At 42.4% G+C, this 23298-nt stretch overlaps 1 protein-coding gene across 1 annotated transcript in view; it reads right to left on the reverse strand.

The window, feature by feature from the left end:
• The window catches only part of Slc1a1 (solute carrier family 1 member 1), a 77242-nt gene that overhangs the window by 46482 nt on the left and 7462 nt on the right, over window positions 1-23298 (reverse strand). The window lies entirely within an intron of this gene.

Below are 23298 nucleotides of genomic sequence, written 5' to 3' on the forward strand. Positions count from 1 at the left end.
GCTCTCACCGCACTTGTGGTCGGACCTGACACTAGGACCAGGTTTTGCCAGACTCCAGAACCCACAAGATTCTGCAATGACATGTATTCCTCAAGGTGGGGGCGGGAAGGATCTGTCCAGGACTTCCACAGAGAAGCTGTCTACAAATGCAGATCTTCCCTGCTGCCCCCATTCCTATGCTCAAGCATGAATTCTGTTGGTCTTCCAAAAAAAAAACAAATTAACAGGTAAAGACAAACGGTAGGACTTGGCTTTACATGGTGGCAAAATAACATTCTGAAACGTTTTACATTTTTAACTGATTCAACAAAGGCAGATATGCAAATCATGTACCTGATAAAGGTTTAGCAGTAGGGAAAAAACCAAACTCCTAAGTTTTTTTTTTTAACTTTTAAGTCAAATATAAAAAGGCAACCTCAATTCTCTGGGGCCTGCAGCAGCTGCTCCAGTCACAAGGGTTGGACAGCAGCTAGTAGCCTACAGGGCTCTGGGGTATTCATGAGTTTAGCATTTAGCTCCTCAGTCCCAAGTTTTTTCCTCAGTAGACAGGAAAGCCAGTGATAAAAACTTAATGGCAATGGAACAAAAGGATCACCTGGTAGATGGTGACATGAACGTGCAGCTTGCAAATACCAGAGGGTACATAGATGGAGCACTATCTGAGTAGACTTTTAATAAGCTGTAATAATGGCTTATGCCAGAGGCATTGCAGACGACAAGGAAATGAGAGAATAGAACCATGTGGCAGGTATATATATATGTGTGTGTGTGTATATATATATATATATACACATTCATATATACGTATATACATATATAATATACATATTATATATGTATGTATGTATGTATGTATGTATGTATGCATGCTGGGCTTGGTGGCACACCTTTAATCCCAGCACTTGGGAGGTAGGAGCAGGTAGATCTCTGAGTTCAAGGCCAGGCTGGTCTACAAATTGAGTTCCAGGAAAGCCAGAGCTATACAGAGAAACACACACACACACACACACACACAAAGATTTGGTTTTTTTTTTTCTTAAATAAGATAACCCACTTTAAAGTAGGAAAAGATTTTGAATTGGTATTTTTCCATAGAACATATATAATGACCAATAGGTACATGAAAAGAAATGGTTAATTACGAGTAAATCAAAATCACAAGATACTCTTTTGTGCGCATTAGACTGGTCATAGTAAAACAACAACAAACCCAAAATTAGTAAATGTGTAAGGATGTGGGAAGTACTGCGGGTAGGAATGCATAGCAGTGCAGAGCCCGTGGAGCAGTGGCATTCTTCCAAAAAGTTCATCATAGTTACCAGCTAAGTCGCCAGGTCCACTCCTAGGTGTCTAAGATTCATACCCCAGAAAACAAAAGACCCATCCACACAGAATCCCACAGCAAACATTCACAACAATAGTAGTAATAATAGCTGGAAAGTGAAAGCAATTTAAATGTCGGTGGGCTTCTAAACAAAGTAAGGCCTGTCTCCACAGGGGGATGCCATTCAGTACAAGAAGCTACAAAGCCCTGATTGCCAAGCACTGCAGCCTGCCGGAATCTGGAAACCCTCATATAAGGAAGGAAGGCAAACACACAACACTATCACAATGTGACTTTATCAACGTAAAATGTCCAGAATAGACAAACCACAGAGGCAGATGGTATAAAGCTCATTGCCCTAAGGGCTGGCACTGGCAGCAGACACAGGTTTTCTTTTGAGAGCATGACTGGAAATAAGAAATTAGATAATGGTGGTGGCAGTACTAAATAAACTATATCCATAAAAACATCCGTTTATACATAAGTGGTAAGTTATGTGAATTACATTCAATCAAAGGGACACAAACATGCACGCTCGTCTCACACACACAAGCACACGCACAAATAGGCAAATTGATTAAAAAGGAAAAAGCAAAGCAGATACTGAATGCGATCCATTTACATTTTGATTGCTTAACAATCCGATGGCTTTTCCTGGGGTGGGAGGACCAGCGGCAACATAAGGAAGCCTGTTTATCCTCATCATCATATTAACAACACGATGATTGCCAAAGCTGTGGCATTTTGTTCCACTTGGTAGGATGTAAGAGAGCTTATCAGATCTGAAAGTCTCACCATCTGGAAATAATAGTTTGAAGCCCCAATTGAAGCCAGACATGTTTATTAACAACTTAAAGGAGACTCATCCGTTTAAGAAAAGTCGTGATTACAGATTACAGAGTATAAAAGTCAACCAAACCAACCAATCGACATCCATGATTATTATAAGAAAAAATGCTAACTGCAAAGCACTGGATAAAAAGAAAAAAAAAAAACAATGAAAACAAATGACCTAAAAAAAAATTCATTTGTCGTTAATGAAAGAATGACCTGTTTCTTGCAACCATTTCTGCCAACATCGGCTAGATACGGGTTCTGAGAGGAGGTGTCTGGGAGCAGTGCAAACAAATGGATTGAATTCAAATCATGGGTCCAAGATGGCAGCCCACTTTCTGCTATGATGGCTTTCCAAACTGCTCTCTGGGAACACATTCTGTGTTCTGCTCTGCTCTAGACAGCTTTTTCTTTTTCTTTTTTTTTTAAATAATTTATTTTTTATTTATATGTAAATACACTGTAGCTGTCTTCAGACACACCAAAAGAGGGTGTCAGATATCATTACAGAAGGTTGTGAGCTACCATGTGCTTGCTGGGATTCGAACTCAGGACCTTCAGAAGAGTAGTCAGTGTTCTTAACCACTGAGCCATCTCTTCAGCCCCTAGACAGCTTTTTCTTGCTATTCTAAAATTCCTCTGGTTGAGACAGCAAACTTTCTGTTCTCTCTGCTAGTAAAAATTCTAAAAGCTCTCTGGATAGCTCATGGGTTTTCTGACCAATGTCAGAAAAGCTGCTATAAAAAAAGAATCTTGGATCTTCCGGCCAAGTCAGAAACCCTGTTGGAAAAATTCTAAAAGCAATTCTTTGATTTTCCAATCAAAATCAGAAAGCCCTCCCCACCCCCAAAATAATTTCTAAAAGAGCTATGGTCGCTCTTCAGACAACCTTCTCTGGTCGTTGCTAGAAGACATTCTAAAAGAATTGTGTCAGCTCTCTAAGTAATTCTTAGGATAGAAAAAAATTCTAAAGGAAATGTGTTTACTCTTCAGGTCTCTAGACAACTCAGCTCTCATTAGGAAATAATTCTAAAAAAGAACCACTATTGCTTTCTGCTAGCTCATCTCATGCAGAACAAAAGTCCAGGTTTTTATTTACATATCAATTTAGCTATTAATTCAAGGTCCCCTCTAGACCACCCCACAAATCAGCATTCTGTGCCCCCAGCCGCTTGACTCTTAGAAAGAAACAGCAAGCACAAACACAGTCAATAAGATGGTGGGACCCCTCCCTGGAATTCCTATGGTGTCCAGACCTAGATCTAAATTCCTCTCTGCCCCAAGCTGACCTTGAACTCAGGAATCTGCCTAAAATTGTATCTGCCTGTCTTTGTATCTTTCTGACAAGTTGGCTCAAAGTATAGCTGCCTCTGTTCTGTGAAGATCCTTACACAATTTATATTGCATCCTTATGTTTTTTGCATAGTTGTGAGGGACCCTAAGGGGTTTTTCAGTCCCACTTCTTATAGCGTCCCCCTTGCCCCTGGGGTCTAGGCTAGGCTAAGTTCCATTCTCCACCCACAGGAACATTCTTGAGTAAAAAAAATTCTCAGTATGTACTGACTGATAGTTACTTGACCCTCTGGAAAGTCCAGGTAGAGTTCATGCTTGCTAGCCAATAGATTTAAAGGTCAATATGCTTAGCCAATAAGTTTGAATTGTAATCTTGCTGATGTAACCTGTGCCCTTAAAAAGTATAAAAACTGCTTGTAATAGCCATTCGGGGGTCACCTTCTAGTCACTCACCTCGAGGGACTAATTGAAGGTTGACCCCTGCTGTGCTGGACAATAAAACTCTTGTTTTTGCATTGATCTATATCTCTGTGTCTTACTCTGGGGGCATCTCAAAGTAAATACCAATGACAGAGGGTCGGGGTCTTACAGTTGAGAAATTATATTTTTTTGAACTCATGTTTTAGAGTTCTTTTCCACAGCCTTAAGGGCTGTCCTGAAGTTCCTAGTGTTTACCATTTTGCTAAGACATTAGCCACTCCTTCACCTCCTGGATCATGCTGTCTCTGGTTATCATGGAGTCATTAATGTTAAAAGGAAGGACATTCCTTGGAGGAACATGAAAATATGGACACTATTATACAAACAAGCCTTAAGCCCACAGCAGCCATTGACACTCATGAAGGCCCATGCCTGCTGGCCAGGTCTCAGGGGCAGGAACATACCAAGGCAATGCCAGACTTGATACATTTCACTAAACTTTGTGTAGGCTCTAAGAACCTGGTCTCTACATGGTTTAAAGCCTTAGAGGATCTTATTTATCTCATTTCATGTCCATGAGTGTTTTACCTGAATGTATGGAGCCCACAGAAGACAGAAAGATGGTGCCGGATCCCTTATAATTGGAGTTGTGAGCTGCCATGGTAGCTGTTAGGAACAAACCTGGATTCCCACAAGAGCAGCCAGTGCTACTGAGTCTCTTTTTCAGCCTCCCTAAATTCTTTCAAGGGACCTCCTGGAGTAATTGGTTCCTTGAACAGAATCCTCTCTTTCAGTTTCTAGTAGTGTGACAGTGTGTAACCTTGGTGAGCTATAGCATCCTTACCAGAAGCTACAGCCTCCTTACCAGTTAAAGGAACCACCTGGCCATTGTGAGTGCTAAATGATACACTGAAGGCAAGACTCAGCCCAGGAGGGCTCAGACAGTGTTTGCTATGATTGAATAGCAACAGTAACAGCACAAGTAGACAGAATGGCACTTCCCCAATACTGTCTTCCCTTGTACAAATACAATCAGCTAATGGGAAAAGGATTCAAGAATCTGGGTCCTAATTCCATTTCTATCACTTAGCTTTGTCATTAATCCTTTTGTTTTTAGATGCTTTCAACCTAACACCTCAACAAAGTTATTCAGGAGAGATGAGAACTGAGGGAGAAAATGCACATAAGAAGCACTTTGCAGCCAATGCTGTCCTCTATTCATATCTTAGAACACACAGATCTTTCATTCCTATTCCTACTTCCCAGAAAACCCATTCAAATTTTAGAGATATTTTTGGGTGTAAATTATGAGGCCTAAAGACACAGTCCAAGTGGATGACAGAACAAAATTTTCCATTGAGAGAGGAAGAAACTCAGCTTCTGCTTATTTCAGCTGGACTCACAATGGTCTTGACACTACCACACATTCGTGGAAGGAACAGGAAGAAAGATGCCAAAGACCCCAAGGCAGGCAGTAAAGCAGGTGAACATGGAGTAAGGTTAGCACACACCACCAGGCCCAACCTCTACTAAACTTGCTTCCCAGCTTTGGGCAGAAGGTAAATGTCAACCTTCTGCATCTTCATCATGCCACAGGTCAGGAAGGAATGGCATCTGACCCTGAGACGGGCTGAGCACTAGATGCTGACATGGAGACAGAAACCTCTCCTTCTGTGTCTTTCCTGTCACATGTATTCTTCTCTTCATGGAAAGCAGAAACCCATGCTGGAAGGGAAGCAGAGTGACCCAACAGCTCCTGATGGCTCCTTCATCTAAAAGAAGGCTGAGGTCCACTTCATCGTAGACTCTAAGCAAAGATGTCTGCCGTGTAACAGTAGAACATTCCCTTTGCTCTAGGAAATGGCATTTCCTTGGTCATCTGTCCTAGACCCCAGAAGTTAGACAAGTCTCTTTTCTACATACATAGGGTAGCATGCACAGGAGCATCTTGGCCCTCTCCTCCAACCTTAGTCCATGGTACTGGGCCCTTTCCTATTGCTCTTTCTGATCACCATGTCAGCTACTAGAAACTCATATGTGTGTGTTTGAAAAGCCTTGTCAACCTCTTCATGATATTTATTTTATCCAAATTGAAACATTTCCTCCTAGAAAGAGGAAAATAAAATTCAGGAAGCTAGACATGTGGTGATGGTGCACACCTTTGATATCAGTGCTATAGAGGCATAGACAGGCAGCTCTCTGAATTTGAAGCCAGTCTTGTCTGCAGAGGGAGTTCCAGGACAGCCGGGGACTACACAGAGAAACCCTGACTACTACAACAAAAATAAATTAGTTAATTAATTAAAAATCACTCAGAAAGCTAAAGAAATGTATAAGGCCCAGAAAGACCACACAATTTATAGAGATTTAGGAAGCTCAGAATGTACCCAATTCACAAGGTCCCTCCTTAAGTGTATGCAAGCAATAAACAATTAGTAGGGAAAAGGAAACTCTGCAGCTGTCTGCAAGTTGCTCAGGAAACTTCAGGGATGTGGCTTTTGTTCTTAATGATGGCTTTGTCTCTTTGAGCATATCACATAGATGGAATCATATAGACTATAATTTGCTTATTCATCTACTCATTGAAGGACATTGCAGTAGTTTTGATTTTAAGTAATTAAGAATATGAATGCCTGTCAACATTTATGTACCAGTTTGGATATGACCATACATATTTCTTTCTCTAGGGTCTGTATCTAAGAGTGAATTTGGGGTATAGTATGAGCAAGTTTAAGTTTATAAGAACCCACTGAAGTGCTTTCAGAATGGCCCTAGCAATGTGTAGTTCTCCCTGCTTCTCTTCCCCAGCAGCACTTGATGCTTTGTGTTTTATATTCGACATTCTAGTATTTGGTGGGATCTTAAAGTTGTAATTTTTCACTTTCCTGGTGGATCTGATGCTAAACATCTTTTTATGACTTTATTTGCCTCCATTACATGCTCCGTGGTGAAGTATCTCTGCTTGGAAGTTGGGTAGCTTGTTTGCTTTCTATTGCATTTGAAAGTTCTTAGACAGGTGACCTGCAATGATTGGTGCCTACTATAGTTTTTTGTTCATTTTTGTCTTTCATTAAGAAAACCTTTTATTTTGTATAAAGTGAAACATCATTTTTCTTTTAGGAATTATGCTTTATTGTTTCAGTCTCTTTGCCAAACTTCAGGCTATGAACATTTTTCTATGTTTTTCCTTAACATTTTATATTTTGTTCTTGTTCTTTATATGCATTTGGTGATGCACTTGGATTTACTGGGTTATTAGTTTACTATTATTATTACAAAATGTAACATTTGGGTCAAGGGTCTTTTTTTTTTTAAACCTATAATGTCCAGCTATTCTAGTATCACCTATACTAAAAAGAATGTCCTTTCTTCTTTGAATACACCTTTGTCAAGTATCAGCTGGGCACATTTTTTGTGAGTTTATTTCTGGAATCACTTTTCTGCTTCATCGATCTGTGTCTGGCCTTTCATTATTGTTATACTAGTTTAACTGTGTTAGAGTAACAGTTGATTCCTCCAATTTTCTTCCTATTTTCCAAAATTAATTTAAGTCTCACTCCTTTGATATTGGCATAAATACTAGCTCCAGTTTGATCTGATCAAACTGAGTAAATATCTGATCTATCTGAGTAAAGTCCTGGTGAAGTTTCTATGAAAATTGGATTAAGTCAGTTATGGAAGAACAGACTCCTCTACTGCTTTGAGTCATCCAGCCCATGAGCCAGTGTGGGTCTCCTCAAAGACTCCTTGATTTCTTTCACCATTGCTTTGTATTGTTCAACTGAATGGTCCTGGTTCCACAAAAGATATAATATTAGCTGCATGGTACTTTTAACATGTGGAATTTTCTAGAGTCAGCTGTGTGTCTAATTTTTCACTTTGGGTAGCCAATGTATCTGAAACTTTCTGTGTTTGGTTGTATATTATTACAATGTTGTGTATAGAAATAACAGTATTTTATTCATATGGTGGCCTCACAACCAGAAAACTTGCTAATAATACTTCAATTTTTTTTTGAGTTTTCCTCCATAGAAAATTGTGCCATCTATGAGTAAGGACTACCTGCATACCTGTCTCTGGTTCTATCTGTGTCTCTGTTCCCCTCCCATGTGTGTGTTTGTCCATCTGTCTATGCCTTGCATTTCTTTTTCCTGCCCTATGGCACTGTCTAAGGTTTCCACTGAGATGCCGAATAGATGTGGGAATATATATCTTTGTTGTATTCTTTATTCCCAGGGGAAGGCATTCATACTTTCCACAAAAGTCATATTTGTACTATAGTATTTTTTAATGTGTAGAACTTTTTCTAGCTATAACATTTTTTTTTAACATGTGGAAACATTCAGAGTTAAACTTCCATTGTGGTCATTGCTTACTTTTTCTCCTCCTCTGATATGATTTATATGTTTTTGTTCCTACAAATATGGTGTGTTGAAAAGCTAATCACCAATGTGACTGGAGCAGTGAGGACTTTGAAAGGTGGTCAGATCATTAGAGCAGATATTCATGAATGGGATTAATGTCCTTATGAGGAAGGCCCTAGATCTTATGCCTTTATTGAGTCCTACTTGGCCATAGGGATCAAGTGACACAGTTCTTGCCCCTCTAACAGAGCCAGCAGGGTGTGGGCCTCCAAGAGTGCTGAAGGTTGCTGTGGGCATAAGGTTTGTTTGCATAATAGTGTACGTATTTTCATGTTCCTCTGTTGAGGAATGTCTTCTCTGCCAAGGTTAATGATTCTATGAAAATCAGAGAGAGCACAGGTATGGCAGGGATGTAGCTAATGTCTCAGCAAATGGTAGAATGCTGTAACCTTCAAGACAGTCCTTAAGGCTGTGGGAAAGAATGCTGAAAACGTGAGTTCAAAAAATATGTAATTTCTCAACTAGGTAAAATATAAAGATGCAATATATATTATATAAGGAGCTTCACAGATCTAAAGGAACAGAGGCAGCTGCATTATGAACCAGCTTGTCAGAAAGATACTAAGGAAGGAGATAAAGAAATTTTGGAAGTGGTGATCACCAGTCACCCAGATAAGTTTGTTTATGCTTACAAAGGTAGGTAGATTCCTGAGTTCGGGGTCAGCCTTGGACAAAGGGAGTTTATGCCCAGGTCCAGGTGTGGTAGAAATGGTATTTCAGGGTGGAGTCCCACCCAGCAGTCTTTTCTGTTTGTTTTTTGATTTTTGTTTTTTTAAAGATTTATTTATTTTTATGAGTACAGTGTCACTGTCTTCAGATACACAAGAAGAAAGCATCAGATCCCATTACAGATGTTTCTGAGCATAACATAGGCCATCAGCTTGGACCAATGGTTTGACTTCAAGTTGTTTGTTTCACCACTCCTAGATATCCCTTCTGTCAGGAACACCTCTCTAAGCCAAGGCTGGTCCTTGGCACACATTCTGCCAAAAGAGAACATGATAGAAGGTATGAACCAGAGGTACTTCCAGAACTATAAGGGACAAATTTGTTTATATGTTAGTTTATGATATATTTATGATAGACTAAATATTTTATGATATTCTCTCAAACTTTGATACGGCTTCTGCCTAAATTTAGTCAAGTTCAAACTACATGCTACTACAGTTTTAACATTCCACCCAGACTCTTGTACCTTTAACCCCCATTCTGAGGTGTTAAAGAGATAGACCCAATTAAGCCATTAAGCCATTAGAACCCAGCACTCAAGAACTAATCCGTTCATGGATTAAGGGGTTAATGAACCGTCTTAAGAGTGGATTTATTATAAATACTAGTTTGGGTCTGTTTCTTATGAGCATCCTTCTAGCCGTATGATGCCAAAGCTACCTTGAGATTCTGCAGAAATTTCTAAAGAACAAGACCAGCTTTGTGGAAGCAGCTCCTAAACTTTGAAGTTTGCAGTCTCCAGGATAATAACCAGCATGAAGCTTTATTTACTAATTACCTAGTTTCTGGAAAGCAGATTAAGATGTGGTTAAAATAGCTAAACAGTAACTCCAATGGCTTTTCGGATATTATGAATTCAGTTGAATTTAACTTACAGGTATGTACTAGTCACTGCCAGGCAGAAGTCTAGGGACACAGAAGATGAAAGTCAAGATGTTTGCTGACCTTACCAGTCAGTATCTATGGGTTTGCCTATTTATATTAAACCTCCCCGTTTTCTTATACACCAATAGCAAACTCCATGAAAAATTAATTAGGAGAGAAAATTCATTTACAAAAGCTTAAAAAAAATCTAGGACTCCAGGCACAATGGCACATGTTTTTAATCCCAGCAGAATCTTGAGGCAGAAGCAGGAGGGTACCTCTGAGTTCCAGGCCAGGTTTACATAGCGACTCTAAAAGCTAAGATGATAATAAAACCGGTTGACCATCAGAGCACTCCACATTAAAAAGCTTCTGCACAGCAAAAGCAATAATTACCACAGTAAAGACAGAGAGTAAAGAACAAAAGAAAATTTAACCTGATAGAGAATACTTAGAACTCAAAATAATTAGATACCAAATATCCAAACAATGCGGGGCGGTGGTGGTGCATGCCTTTAATCCCAGCCACGTGGGAAGTGGAGAGGCAGGCAGATCTCTGAGTTCAAGGTCAGCCTGGTCTACAGAGTGAGTTCCAGGACAGCCAGGGCTACACAGAGAAACCCTGTCTCAAAAAAAAAAAAAATCCAAACAATATAATCAAGAAATGAGCAAATGAGTTGAATACATTTCAAAAGAAATACATATAACTAACAAATATATGGAAATGTATCCAAAGTATTTAGCTATAGAGAAAATGCACATCAAAACTACAGTAAAACTCTACTTCACTCTAGTCAGAATGGCTAGCAATAGGAAAACAGAAAATATCATGGCACCTATATATAAACGTGCCACAATGAAACTTAAGACAGAAAACAATCCCTTACACTGTTGCTAGGAATGTAAATCAGTGCAGCCACTCTGGAAACCAATATAAGGCCCTCCAAAAACTGAAAGTGAGGCAATCTCATGATCTGGGGCACCACTCCCTGGCATATACCTGAAGGAATCAAACTTAACTATGCCCGCGATTATCACAACATCATTTCTGATGGTCACATTATGCAATTGACCAAGGTGCCTGTCAGTGGATGAATAGACATGCTATGTATATACACACTGTGGATCTATAAAGAACAATGATGCCACTCACAGAAAAACAGACAGAACTGGAGATTATCATGTTAAGCACAATGTTCCAGACTCAAACAAGTGTTGTATATATGTTTTCTTTCATCCGTAGAACCTAGACAAAAATAAACAAAAACAAACCAAAGACATGTAAGTGAACAGTAAGTATTAGGGAAGAGGAAAGGAACCATGGAAGGAGGAGGGGATATAGATCCCTATATCTGTGTGGACAAAGCATGTGTTGTGCATGTACTAAATTGCCAAAATAAGGTCTAATTAATATAATTAATGTATAATGTGAAAGGGGGAATGTAAAACAACAACAACAACAACAACAACGGCACTTCCTGACTCTCCATCAGGTCCAGGTGCACCAGCCCCACAGCTACTGGAGAAGTTTGGGGGAAGAGGGCAGGGTGGAGGAGTGACGCCTTCTGGCCAAGCAGATCATCATATTCCTTTTGTCTCAGGACTTAGTTGAGGAACAAGTGTAAGGCCTCATTATGGTTGAGGGAGCCCCAGGGAGCCTTGGGTGTGTTGTTTGAACCTACAGGGATCAGAATCTTTCTCTTAACTTGCACAGAAGTGGGAAAAGCAAGGAATATTGGGAACTAGCTTGATAACCAGGGAAGTCTTGTGTTCACTGAAAATGGACACAGGAATTCAAGATGTCTGGATGATGAGTAAGGAAAAACCAGGTCCAGCTGTGTCCTTGGATGGTTTGAGTCCCTGGGATACAGCTACACCTGAAGTTAGGAGCTAAATCCTTGGATGCCTAAGTTGAAAGAGCCATAAATTGAGCTTAGTACAAGGAGTCAAGGATGGATCAATTTGCATTCTTCTGCATGCTGACCTCCAGTTGAACCAGCACCATTTGTTGAAAAGGCTATCTTTTTTCCATTGGATATTTTCAGCCTCTTTGTCAGGATCAAGTGGCCATAGGTGTGTGGGTTCATTTCTGGATCTTCAATCCTGTTCCATTGATCCTCCTGCCTGTCACTGTACCAATACCATGCAGTTTTTAACACTATTGCTCTGTAGTATTACTTGAGGTCAGGGATACTGATTCCCCCAGAATTTCTTTTGTTGCTGAGAATAGTTTTAGCTATCCTGGGTTTTTTGTTATTCCAGATGAATTTGATAATTGCTCTTTCTAACTCTGTGAAGAATTGAGTTGGGATTTTGATGGGTATTGCATTGAATCTGTATATTGCTTTTGGCAAAATGGCCATTTTAACTATATTGATTCTACCGATCCATGAGCATGGGAGGTTTTCCCATTTTTTGAGGTCTTCTTCCATTTCCTTCTTCAGAGTCTTGAAGTTCTTGTCATACAGATCTTTCACATGTTTGGTAAGAGTCACCCCAATATACTTTATACTATTAGTGGCTATTGTGAAGGGGGTCATTTCCCTAATTTCTTTCTCAGCCTACTTATCCTTTGAGTATAGGAAGGCTACTAATCCAAATGGATCAAGGACCTCCACATAAAGCCAGACACTCTGAAGTTAATAGAAAAGAAACTGGGGAAGACCCTTGAGGACATCAGTACAGGGAGAAAGTTTCTGAACAGAACACCAATAGCGTATGCTCTAAGAGCAAGAATTGACAAATGGGACCTCATAAAATTACAAAGTTTCTGTAAGGCAAAGGACACCATCAAGAGGACAAATCGGCAACCAACAAATTGGGAGAAGATCTTCACCAATCCTACATCAGATAGAGGGCTAATATCCAATATATATAAAGAACTCAAGAAGTTAGACTCCAGAAAACCAAACAACCCTATTAAAAAATGGGGTACAGAGTTAAACAAAGAATTTTCACCTGAAGAACATCGGATGGCGGAGAAGCATCTTAAAAAATGCTCAACTTCATTGGTCATTAGGGAAATGCAAATCAAAACAACCCTGAGATTTCACCTTACACCAGTCAGAATGGCTAAGATTAAAAATTCCGGAGATAGCAGGTGTTGGAGAGGGTGCGGAGAAAGAGGAACACTCCTCCACTGCTGGTGGGGTTGCAAATTGGTACAACCACTCTGGAAATCAGTCTGGCGGTTCCTCCGAAAACTGGGCACCTCACTTCCAGAAGATCCTGCTATACCACTCCTGGGCATATACCCAGAGGATTCCCCACCATGTAATAAGGATACATGCTCTACTATGTTCATAGCAGCCCTATTTATAATTGCCAGGTGCTGGAAAGAACCCAGGTATCCCTCAACAGAAGAGTGGATGCAAAAAATGTGGTATATCTACACAATGGAATACTATTCAGCCATTAGAAACAATGAATTCATTAAATTCTTAGGCAAATGGATGGACCTAGAGAACATCATACTAAGTGAGGTAACCCAGACTCAAAAGATGAATCATGGTATGCACTCACTAATAAGTGGATATTAACCTTGAAAACTGGAATACCCAAAACATAATCTACACATCAAATGAGGTACAAGAAGAAAGGAAGAATGGCCCCTTGTTCTGGAAAGACTCAATGAAGCAGTATTCAGCAAAACCAGAACGGGGAAGTGGGAAGGGGTGGGTGGAAGGACAGAGAGAGAGAAGGGGGCTTACAGGACTTTTTGGGAGTGGGGGGGGGGGGCTAGGAAAGGGGAAATCATTTGAAATGTAAATAAAAAATATACCGAATAAAAAAAATTTTTTTTTTAAAAAAAAAGAAAGAGCCATAAATTCTCTCACTGACTTAAACATGCTGGAGCTGGATTTCCTGGCACTTCCAATTAAAAGTCCTAAATTACAGGTGGCAAGCAGGCGACAGAGTCTCGGTATCTTTGGTACTCTGAGTAACTCCTTGGCCCAAGCACACATGCCCTAGACGCCATAAAGCGAGGCTGGTGATGTGGGTGCAAGGCCTTTTAGATATGGGGCCAAGAGGTGTGGGGGCAGGTCAAGGGAAGGAAAGTGGCCATGTTGGTATTGAGGTCCATTAGTGTGGAAGCCATTATTAACTCTCCCCTCACAGTGGTCATTAGGGACAGCCAATAATTATCATCAGTACGATGGCAATGACTTCTTGGCCCATGCGTGGACATTTTCTTTTTGGTGAATGTATTCTGAGACGTGCTGCAGTGAGGCACCTGCTGCCTCTTGCTTCTCTGTAGCTCAGTCTCCGCTTGCCTTGCAGGCTCCCTGTTGGCCCCTCCTTGTCCTGCTCTGGGTGTTGGTCAGTGAAGCCGGGCATGGTTCCTTGCCCTCTGGTTTGGCTGGATTAGTCAAGGAGCAATACGAGCTGTAGATCTTACGCTGGAACCAGGAATTTGTGTTTATTTTCTTCTTTCTTTCCTTCATTACTAGGGTTCTGGCAGCAGCTTTTTTTCCTTGAGGCTTGTAAAAGCCCTGTTATTCGATGGTCCCTCTGCCAGAGCCTCAGCCCATCTAAGACAATGGTTACCACTGCCTGTTCAGGCCCCAGGGAGATTATAGCATCCCACATCTGTGGGTCCCTGGGCCCTCCCAGGCCTTCCTAGTTCCCTTAACCATGTCTAACTCTATAATAACCCTGCTACGGGATGCTGTCTGGTGGAACCTGAGTAAATATGACATCGGCTTCTTGCCAACTGATGCAGCCCTCCTGTCCTTCCCAACCTCACTCTACACAAACTCCCTGCTATCTCACATAGAGGCTCTGCAGTGTCCTGTTTCCAACCCTTGTTCACAAAGATGCTCTCCTTTGGAAAACCTCTATCTTACCGTTGCCTAAAGGCATTTTCCCATTCCTACTTAAACTGCCACCTTTCCCATGAAGACTGTCCCAGCCCAGTCCCTGACCTGTAGAGTCTCATGAGTCCTATTTGCATCAGTTACCCCTCCGAACAGTCCCTGTTCCAAACTGGAAGCAGAAGGCCTGTGTGCTCAGCCCTGTTCTCCACTGCCCAGCACTGAACACCACACACTGTAGGTCTGCTACACTGACCTGAACCAGGATGCCTTAGAATTATACAATTGCTTCTTAACGCGGGTACCCAGACAGCCACTTCTTCATTCACCTAGTGCTTATCAAGCCTGGTCATAATAAAAGGAAACCAGGAAGAAGAGGCCATTTGACAAAAGCTGGGCCACGGGTACAAATTCTACCATTTTTCCATGACCGACATGCTCGGAGTTGTCTCTTAAATGTGATCGGCATGGTAATCTTGACTCATGGGCTGGCTTGCCCCTGACTATGACTATGGTGCTGGGGGCATGAAGATCATGGCCTGGTTCAAGGCCTACATCTGGAGGCTTCTCCCAGGCTTCTGGAGACCCCGGAGAGTCTCCTGGGTCCAAGTGAGTGTGGAACTGGCTTGGAAAAGTCAACTAACAGCAATCCAGTCTCCAGAGCGAGCACCTCACTGGCTCAGAGGCCCAGCTTGTGGTGAACGGCTCTCCCTCCCCTGTGCAAGCATACCAGTGGGACAAGTGCACGGTTAGGTTAGTTCCTGGGAGAGTTATCCTCGACCTGAACCATGGACTCTAAACGTGTGCATTTCCTGACTGGGGTTGACTCTATTCTATTCCTCTCTTAGAGTGATGTTTAGCTCACCTCAAGAGCAAGCCCAACAATATATTAAAAATACCTTCCTTCACATTTCATTCTCTTCTCTAGTTAGCAAACATTTACTCTCTAATGGCACCTGTAAGTCTTCAAGAGGCTCCGGAGTCCTCTGCTCGAAGGGCATAAAGTTTTCCTTAAGTGTGAGGAACAGGAATTCCTGGGTCAGACCTCCACAGCAGCTCATTTCGCAAGTGCTGTGAAAACACCTTGGCTCATTACATAATCTTATGAAGCCTTCTCTCTGCCAGTAAATAAACCCTAACTCCTGTCTCCTACTGGAGAGTTTACTTAGGAGGAATCTAAGTTCAGACTGGCTTCAGGGAAAGGAAGCGACCTGTCAGCTTGGACTTTCTGGATCTGCCACAATTCTAGGATCACTCCCTCCGATGGGATGGGTTTCAGTCTGAGTCTAGGTGTCTGGGGATCCCTAACTTCCTCAGCCTGCTCTCACCTCTGCTTACAACCTTGTGCCACTCTGAACTCTGTTCCCCCATGCCGATCTAAGCAGCCAGCAGCCGACTAAACACCCACACTCTCTGTGAGGCTCGCACTCCATTCTTCTCCACTCCTACCAGGAGCCCAGAAACCTTTATTTTCAAACGAGTTAAGATGAACTTTAAGCATTTTGTAGTATTTACTAAAGTCAAGATAAAGGTTCCTGCTCTCGCCCTCTCCTTCTCCCTCCCCAGTTGAAAGGCTAGATGAGGAATCTATCTGTAAATACCCTGTAATCCTCACAGGCAGGCCAGGTTAAATGGCAACCTGTGAACCCATTCCCTTAGCACAAGGCCCTGAGCAGGACCCAAGCGACTGCAAGAGTCAAGGAATGAACACTGCTTAAGTAACCCCAGAGTTCTAGACACCGGGCATAGTCAGTCATGTGGCTACTGACTTAAGAAGTTAAAAAGAACAACCAGACCCAATAAACACGGCCACTCTAAACAATGTAAAACAAAAAACAAAACAACAACAAAACCAAGCGAAGTGGGGATTACTGGAAAATATTAAGGCCCAATGTAAGTAACAACATTCCCGAGGAAACACAGATGCCCTTTGCTGGTTCTAAAGTTCCCGAACTGGCATTTGGACTCCAGACTCCATCACTCCAAGGGTTCAGAATCTCTGCAGTCATGTGAAATTTCAGGAATTCTCTGGGTATAAGAAGCAAACCCATCAGGAGTGGTGGTACACGCCTTTAATCCCAGGACTATGAGGCAGAGTCAGGCAGATTTGGTGAGTTCAAGGCCATTCCTGGATTGCACAATGAATTCCAAGACAGTCAAGGCTATACAGTGAGACCCTATCTCAAAATAAAGCTTCCCCTCCTCAAAAAACAAATAAACAGCCAGGCAACAGTGTCCCAAGCATTTAGTCCCAGCACTTGGGAGGCAGAGGCAGGTGGATTTCAGAGTTCAAGGCCAGCCTGGTCTACAGAGTGAGTTCCAGGACAGCAAGTGCTATACAGAGGAACCCTGTCTCAACAACAACAACAACAACAACAACAACCCACAAAAAACAAAAAGAAACAAACAAACGAAATGAAATAAAAAATAAAACCCAGAAATAAATCCATGGAGAGGAAGCAGAAGTGGAGCCAGGCTGTTATATCTCCTTTTTGATAATAACTTCTACCAATAAACAAAACAAAACAAAACAAAACAGATCTTCAGAGTCTTTTAACACAGTGGCTATCAACCTTCCTAACACTATGACTCTTTAATGCAATTCCTCTTGTTGCTTCGACCCCCCCCCAACCATAAAATTATTTTGTTGCTACTGTTATTGTAATGTGAATATCTGATATGCAGGATATTTGACCTCTGTGGGGGTCAAGACCCACAGGGTGCGAACCGCAGCTTTAATGACTAAGTCTAGGGCTCCAACTCACAGTTTGCTCAAGGTCATCTGTGACTTAACCTATTATCATAGAAGCTTTCTCCAGAAAGAGGGAGAGCAGAAGATGACAAGAAGAGGACAGAAGAGGGGGACCTGGAAGTAAATTCACTCTAAGGTGTAGCAGGAGCAGCTAAACCTTGTAACTTTTCAAAAGGCCCTGTGCATTGGCAGCTGCCCCAGGCCAAAGTTGAAAACCACTTATTAGAAGTCAGAGAAATAGTCCACTGTTCTCCAGAGACCAGAACGGTTCTATCCCACCATGTGGCAGACATCACTAGATGGTGGCAATGGTCTTTATCACTGAGTGCCACCATCCACGGCCCTAGAATCCTTGACATCCTAGGATCATTCTGGGCTCTTGCCACAATGGCTGTGGAGCTGTTAATAATTTGACTTTTTTTCCCTTCAAAGTTAGACCTAGAAAACTAGAACTGAGGCTTTATTACCCATTTAGTGGTGATAAAGGACCAATGGGACAGACTCACTAAGAGCTTACATGGTTCACTCATTGATAAAGAAGGTTTTCTAATGCACCCAAAACATTATTGAGAGTCTCTTATGAAGCAGATGCAAGGCTACTGTCATGTGAGTGATATGCTCATCAAAGGCAACATTCCTAGCTCCTCAGAGGACAGAGATGGGAAATGTAACAGCATCACTTGCTATGGGCTGGATATGGTCTTTCCCCTCTGAAATTCATTGTTATGGTGGTAGTGTTGGGAGAAGGGGTCTATAAAGGGTGATTAGGTCTCTAAAAAAAGATTAATCCCTTTTTCCCTGTGTGGATTCTCAGTCGTAGCCTGAGCTATTGGATAGTAAGATCCAATCGGCTCTTACACTTAGAGGTTATTCCTTTTATTTCAGTGGTCCTCAACCTTCCTAACGCTGCAACCCCTTCATACAGTTCCTCATGCTGCGGTGACCCCCAACCACAAAATTATTTTCATTGCTACATCATAACTGTATTTTTGCTACTGTTATGAATTGTTGTATAAATATCTGATACCCAGATGGTCTTAGGTGACCCCCATGGAAAGGTTGATTGATGCCCCCCAAGGTAGTCTCAACCCACAGGTTGAGAGCACTGCTCTCTTTCATTGTTTTCAGACATATCTGCTGATCCTGCTTTTCTTCCATAATCTGACATGCACCTCAGGGTCCTGTACACTTGGACTAATCAGTTTGCAGAGCTTTTTGCTCATTTGAACTCTTTTAAACCCAATTTTGAATGTGTGTGTGTGTGTGTGTGTGCGTGTGTGTGTGTGCGTGTATGTGTGTGTGTGTGTGTGTGTGTGTGTGTGTGTGTGTGTGTGTGTGTGTGTGTGACAGCAACTGAGAACAGAATAGGACAAGTAGAGAGCAGTCCCATGCAATTTGAAAATCAGGTATGGAAGAATGAAAGGCCCCGGACTCTGAACTTCTATCTGACCTTGAAATGGCAAACATTACACAGAAATGCTACCCCACCTGCTCACAGCCACTGCAGCTGTGGCTCTGCTAAGACCCACCCCCCACTCCAATTCTTCCAAGTCAAGGAATGCTGAAGCATCCTTCCAGCCCTACTTTACCAGGCTCATGTGGGTGATACTTGCACATGCATTGCTACTGACAGGCTCAGGCAATGGACCACAGCTATCTGACTCTGCATCTCTTGCCCGTAAAATCCATTCTTGTTCAATTGAAATTGCTTTCATCTTGGCTGCTAAAGGAATTGATTTTCCTAGCCACAGACTACATGTTTCCTCCCATATGCCAATTCTGTTTGATTAACAGTGGCTGCCTGGAACACAGTTTAAAAGCATCTAAGTAAAAGGTGTTGTCATTGATTAGTGGCATCTGTCACAGAGTAGACTAGGGATTGATGTTGGGAATATAAATTAGGGCTACAAGGATATATAGAAAGAGGGGAGATGGCCTCACAAACTGGATGCCCCCTCAATTACTAACCACACTGGTGGCAAAAGAAATCACCAGTAAATATCAGTATCAGTTTCATTAGCTACAGAGAAGCAATTCTCAAAGAAGCCTCTGAAAGTCTGGTAACCCCAGGAATCCCACCTGAAACCCTCAAGGTGGCTGTCTTAGTCAGGGTTTGTATTCCTGCACAAAACATCATGACCAAGAAGCAAGTTGTGGAGGAAAGGGTTTATTTAGCTTACACTTTCCACATTGCTGTTCATCACCAAAGGAGGTCAGGACTGGAACTCAAGCAGGTCAGGAAGCAGGAGCTGATGCAGAGGCCATGAAGGAATGTTTCTTACTGGCTTGCTTCCCCTGGCTTGCTCAGCTTGCTGTTTTATAGAACCCAAAACTACCATCCCAGGAATGGCACCACCCACAATAGGCCCTCCCACCTTGATCACTAAGCAAGAAAACTCCTAATAACTGGATCTCATGGAGACATTTCCTCAAGGGAGACTCCTTTCTCTGTGCTAATTCCAGCTTGTGTCAAGTTGACACACAAAACCAGACAGCACCATGGCTAAGTGGTCCAGAAGATAAGTATACAAGACATGATAAAAACTTAGCAAAATCAGTCCGTTTTCTAGGAGTGTGGAGAGCAAAAGGTCAGACTTCCTGCAGGTGGACATTTCGGGTGAGGATACCTTTAGTTGCTGTTGGCTTAGAGCTTTGCTGAATTATAAGTAACTACATAACTTCCAAGTAGTAGCACAGTAGTAGAAAAACAGACTCACCGAGGATTTTCCCCTTGACTGAATGAATGCTATAGTTTTAAGCACCTGAACACTGAGCCCAGATGATTCTCCCAGCACAGTTATAAGAGCAAACACTGTGGGCCACCACTGGGGTGGTTTTCTGGCTCCACTCTCACGGCCGCCATTTTACCCCCAACAAACAGGCCAAGATCACAAGAAGGTGATGTCAAGACCCTTCGTGGTTGCATAGAGCTCTGTAATGAACAGCGTCATGCCTCTGTACCTGGGGACTCTGGGAGTAAGAAGGAGCTCAGGAGCCATGGCCTCACACTAGGCAGAGGGCTGGTGGAGGGCCTTATTTCTCAGAGCTGGTTCTGACAAAACTGTTCCCAACTGGGCTGAGTGGAACCACTCACGATAAGCTGCGGGAAGCATCTGGAAGCTGGGACAAAGGTCCGCTCCTTCCGGGGTATGCAGGAGTGTCTGGGGAAGGATGGATCCTATCCGAGGAAATGGAAAGGCACTGGACAGGTACTCTCTCAGTCCCTGGGGAATGCATTTCTGGAAAGGAGTGAGTCACAGAAACACTTCCTTTCCAACAACAGAGGTGTCACTGTGGAGTGTGCTCATGACAACAGAGCACTCTCTGTTGCACGTCAGGTCAGGCCCTTCTTCCCTCAGCAAGCTGAAATGAACGCCCTTCATCTACAGCTACACACCCGGCTAAACTCAGGGCTCTGAAGGAAATTGTGGGTTCATGGTAACTGTCTCCAGTGCTGTCTCCTATTAGATGCGAAACACAGAAGGCCATTTTAAGCATTCTCTGCTTTAACAGATACCACTGCAGGGAGTTAAACGGTCACTGGATGACGTCTATAATGAGTACATTTCCTTCTAAGTGCCTGAATCCCTGCCATTGAAGTGGCCCTAGGTCTCCAGTGACACTGGGACAATTTGCAGCTCCTTAGGCAAACACTGCTTCTCTGGCACCCAGCCAGCCGGCTGCTTCTCTCTAGGACAGCTATTTTCAGTCTCAGCTCTGTTAAAGGTAATCACAATTTCTCACAAGTAATTACTATGGGACACTCACTTTATCTGTATGAGCTGGAGTGCGTGTGTGTAATATTCTATCTCTGTCTTTCTCTGTCTCTCTGTCTCTCTGTCTCTCTCTCTCTGTCTCTCCCTCTGTCTGTCTCTCTCTTTCTCCCTCTCTCCATAGCTCCTTGCTCATTCTAATCCCACTTCTTGCATCTTCCTAGCTTTTCACCCACCTTACCTATTCTTTGAGTATCAGCATACACTGAATTAACATGCAGAATTTTCTATACAACATGTTTTCTTATGGAGTTTCTTCTATTTATTATGCCCAGTGCTCAAAATTCTGAAAGGTGGGTAACTTTGATTCTACTGTTGTATTAAGTTAAAAACAACAACAAACCTAAGAATGGAAATCAGTAGGAGGCATCTCTGGGGCTAGCTGGGTACCTGGGACAGGGGAGGCTACAGGTTGTCTAAGGGGGTGACCCTAGTTGAGATTCCTACCAGCAGGGGATATAAAGACTGATGTGGCCACATCCTGAAGCCAGGTAAGGCTTCCGTGTGTGTGTGGGGGGGGGGGGTGGCAGGCATCAAACCACCCACAAAACCTTCAACCCAAAATTTGTCCTACCTACAAGATGTGCAGGGATAAAGATGGAGCAGAGACTGAGGGGATGGCCAACCAATGACTGGCCCAACTTGAGACCTACCCATGAGAAAGAGCCACCCCCTGACAATGTTAATGACACTCTGCTATGCTGCAGTCAGGAACCTAGCATAACTGTCTCCTGAGAGGCTTCATCCAGCAGCGGATGGAAACAGATGCAGACCCACAGCCAAACATCAGGCAGATCTGGGGGAGTCTTAGGGAAGAGTGGGGGATAGAAGTGAGAGAGCTGGAGGGGTCAAGGAGACAAGAAGAACTACAGGGTCCACCAGCCTGAACACATGGGGGCTAACAGAGACTGAACCACCCACCAAAGAGCATAGAGGGGCTGGACCTAAGCCCCCTACACATCTGTAGCAGATGTGCAGCTTGGTCTTCATATGGGACTCCTAACAAGTAGAGCAGGGACTGTCTCTGATTCTGAGGTCTGCCACTGGACTCCCTTCCACTAACTGCATGGTTGTGCCTCAGTGGGAGAGGATGGGACTAGATGTCCCAAGGCAGTGTGTTACCCAAGGGGGTGGTCTTCTCCTTATCTAAGGATAAAGGGAGGGGTCATGGGGAGAGGGATTTGTAAGAGTAGGATTGGGAGGAGAGGGGGAAGGAGGATTGCAATCAGGTTGTAAAGTGAGTAAATACATAAATTAATGAAGTAAAAAAAATTAAAAGATATGTGGAGAACCTGTAGATTGTTTTTGGTAACAGTCATTTTCATAGTATTAATTATTCCAATCTATATGCAGGGAAGGTCTTTCCATCTTCACTGAAGAGATCTTTCACCTTCTTGGTGAGGTGCATTCCTAGGTTTTTAAAGAGGCTGTTGTGAATGGGAGTTCCTTCCTGAGTTCCTCTTGCCAAGTTCACTATTGGTATGAGGGAAGCTACTGGTTTTTGTTGTCGTTGGTTTAAGCTTGACTTTTGTCAAAGTGCTTCTTAGTTCTGAGTATTTCTGCGAGTATTCAGGGAGTTTTAGTTGTAGGGTCTCATCATCGGTAAGTATGATGTTGACTTCATTTCACGTTTGTTACCCCTGTATTTCCATCTCTTGTCTGATTGTTCTAGATAAGACTTTGCAGGCTAAACTGAATAATGAGAGAGTAAGTAGCCTTGTCCCATTTCACATAAAGCAAATGCTCACCCCCCCCCCACACACACACACACTTGGTATAATGCTGGTACCTGTTTGCTACAATAGCCTTTATTATATTGGTGATGTTCCTTTTTACTCCTGGTTTTTTCAAGTTCATTATTATGAAGGGATGCTGAAGTTTGTCAAAGGTTTTTTTTTCTGCATTAATTGAAATGATCACATAATTTCTGTCCTTAAGTATTTATGTATTATTACAGGCATTGATTTTGCACATGTTAGAAATCTCTAATCCCTGGGATGAAGCCAAAGTGCTTATGGTGTATGATCTTATTATGTTCTTGAATTTGAATTTGGTTTACAAGACCCCTCCC

Source organism: Apodemus sylvaticus, chromosome 1 (genome assembly GCF_947179515.1).
Source record: "Apodemus sylvaticus chromosome 1, mApoSyl1.1, whole genome shotgun sequence".
Taxonomy (NCBI): domain Eukaryota; kingdom Metazoa; phylum Chordata; class Mammalia; order Rodentia; family Muridae; genus Apodemus; species Apodemus sylvaticus.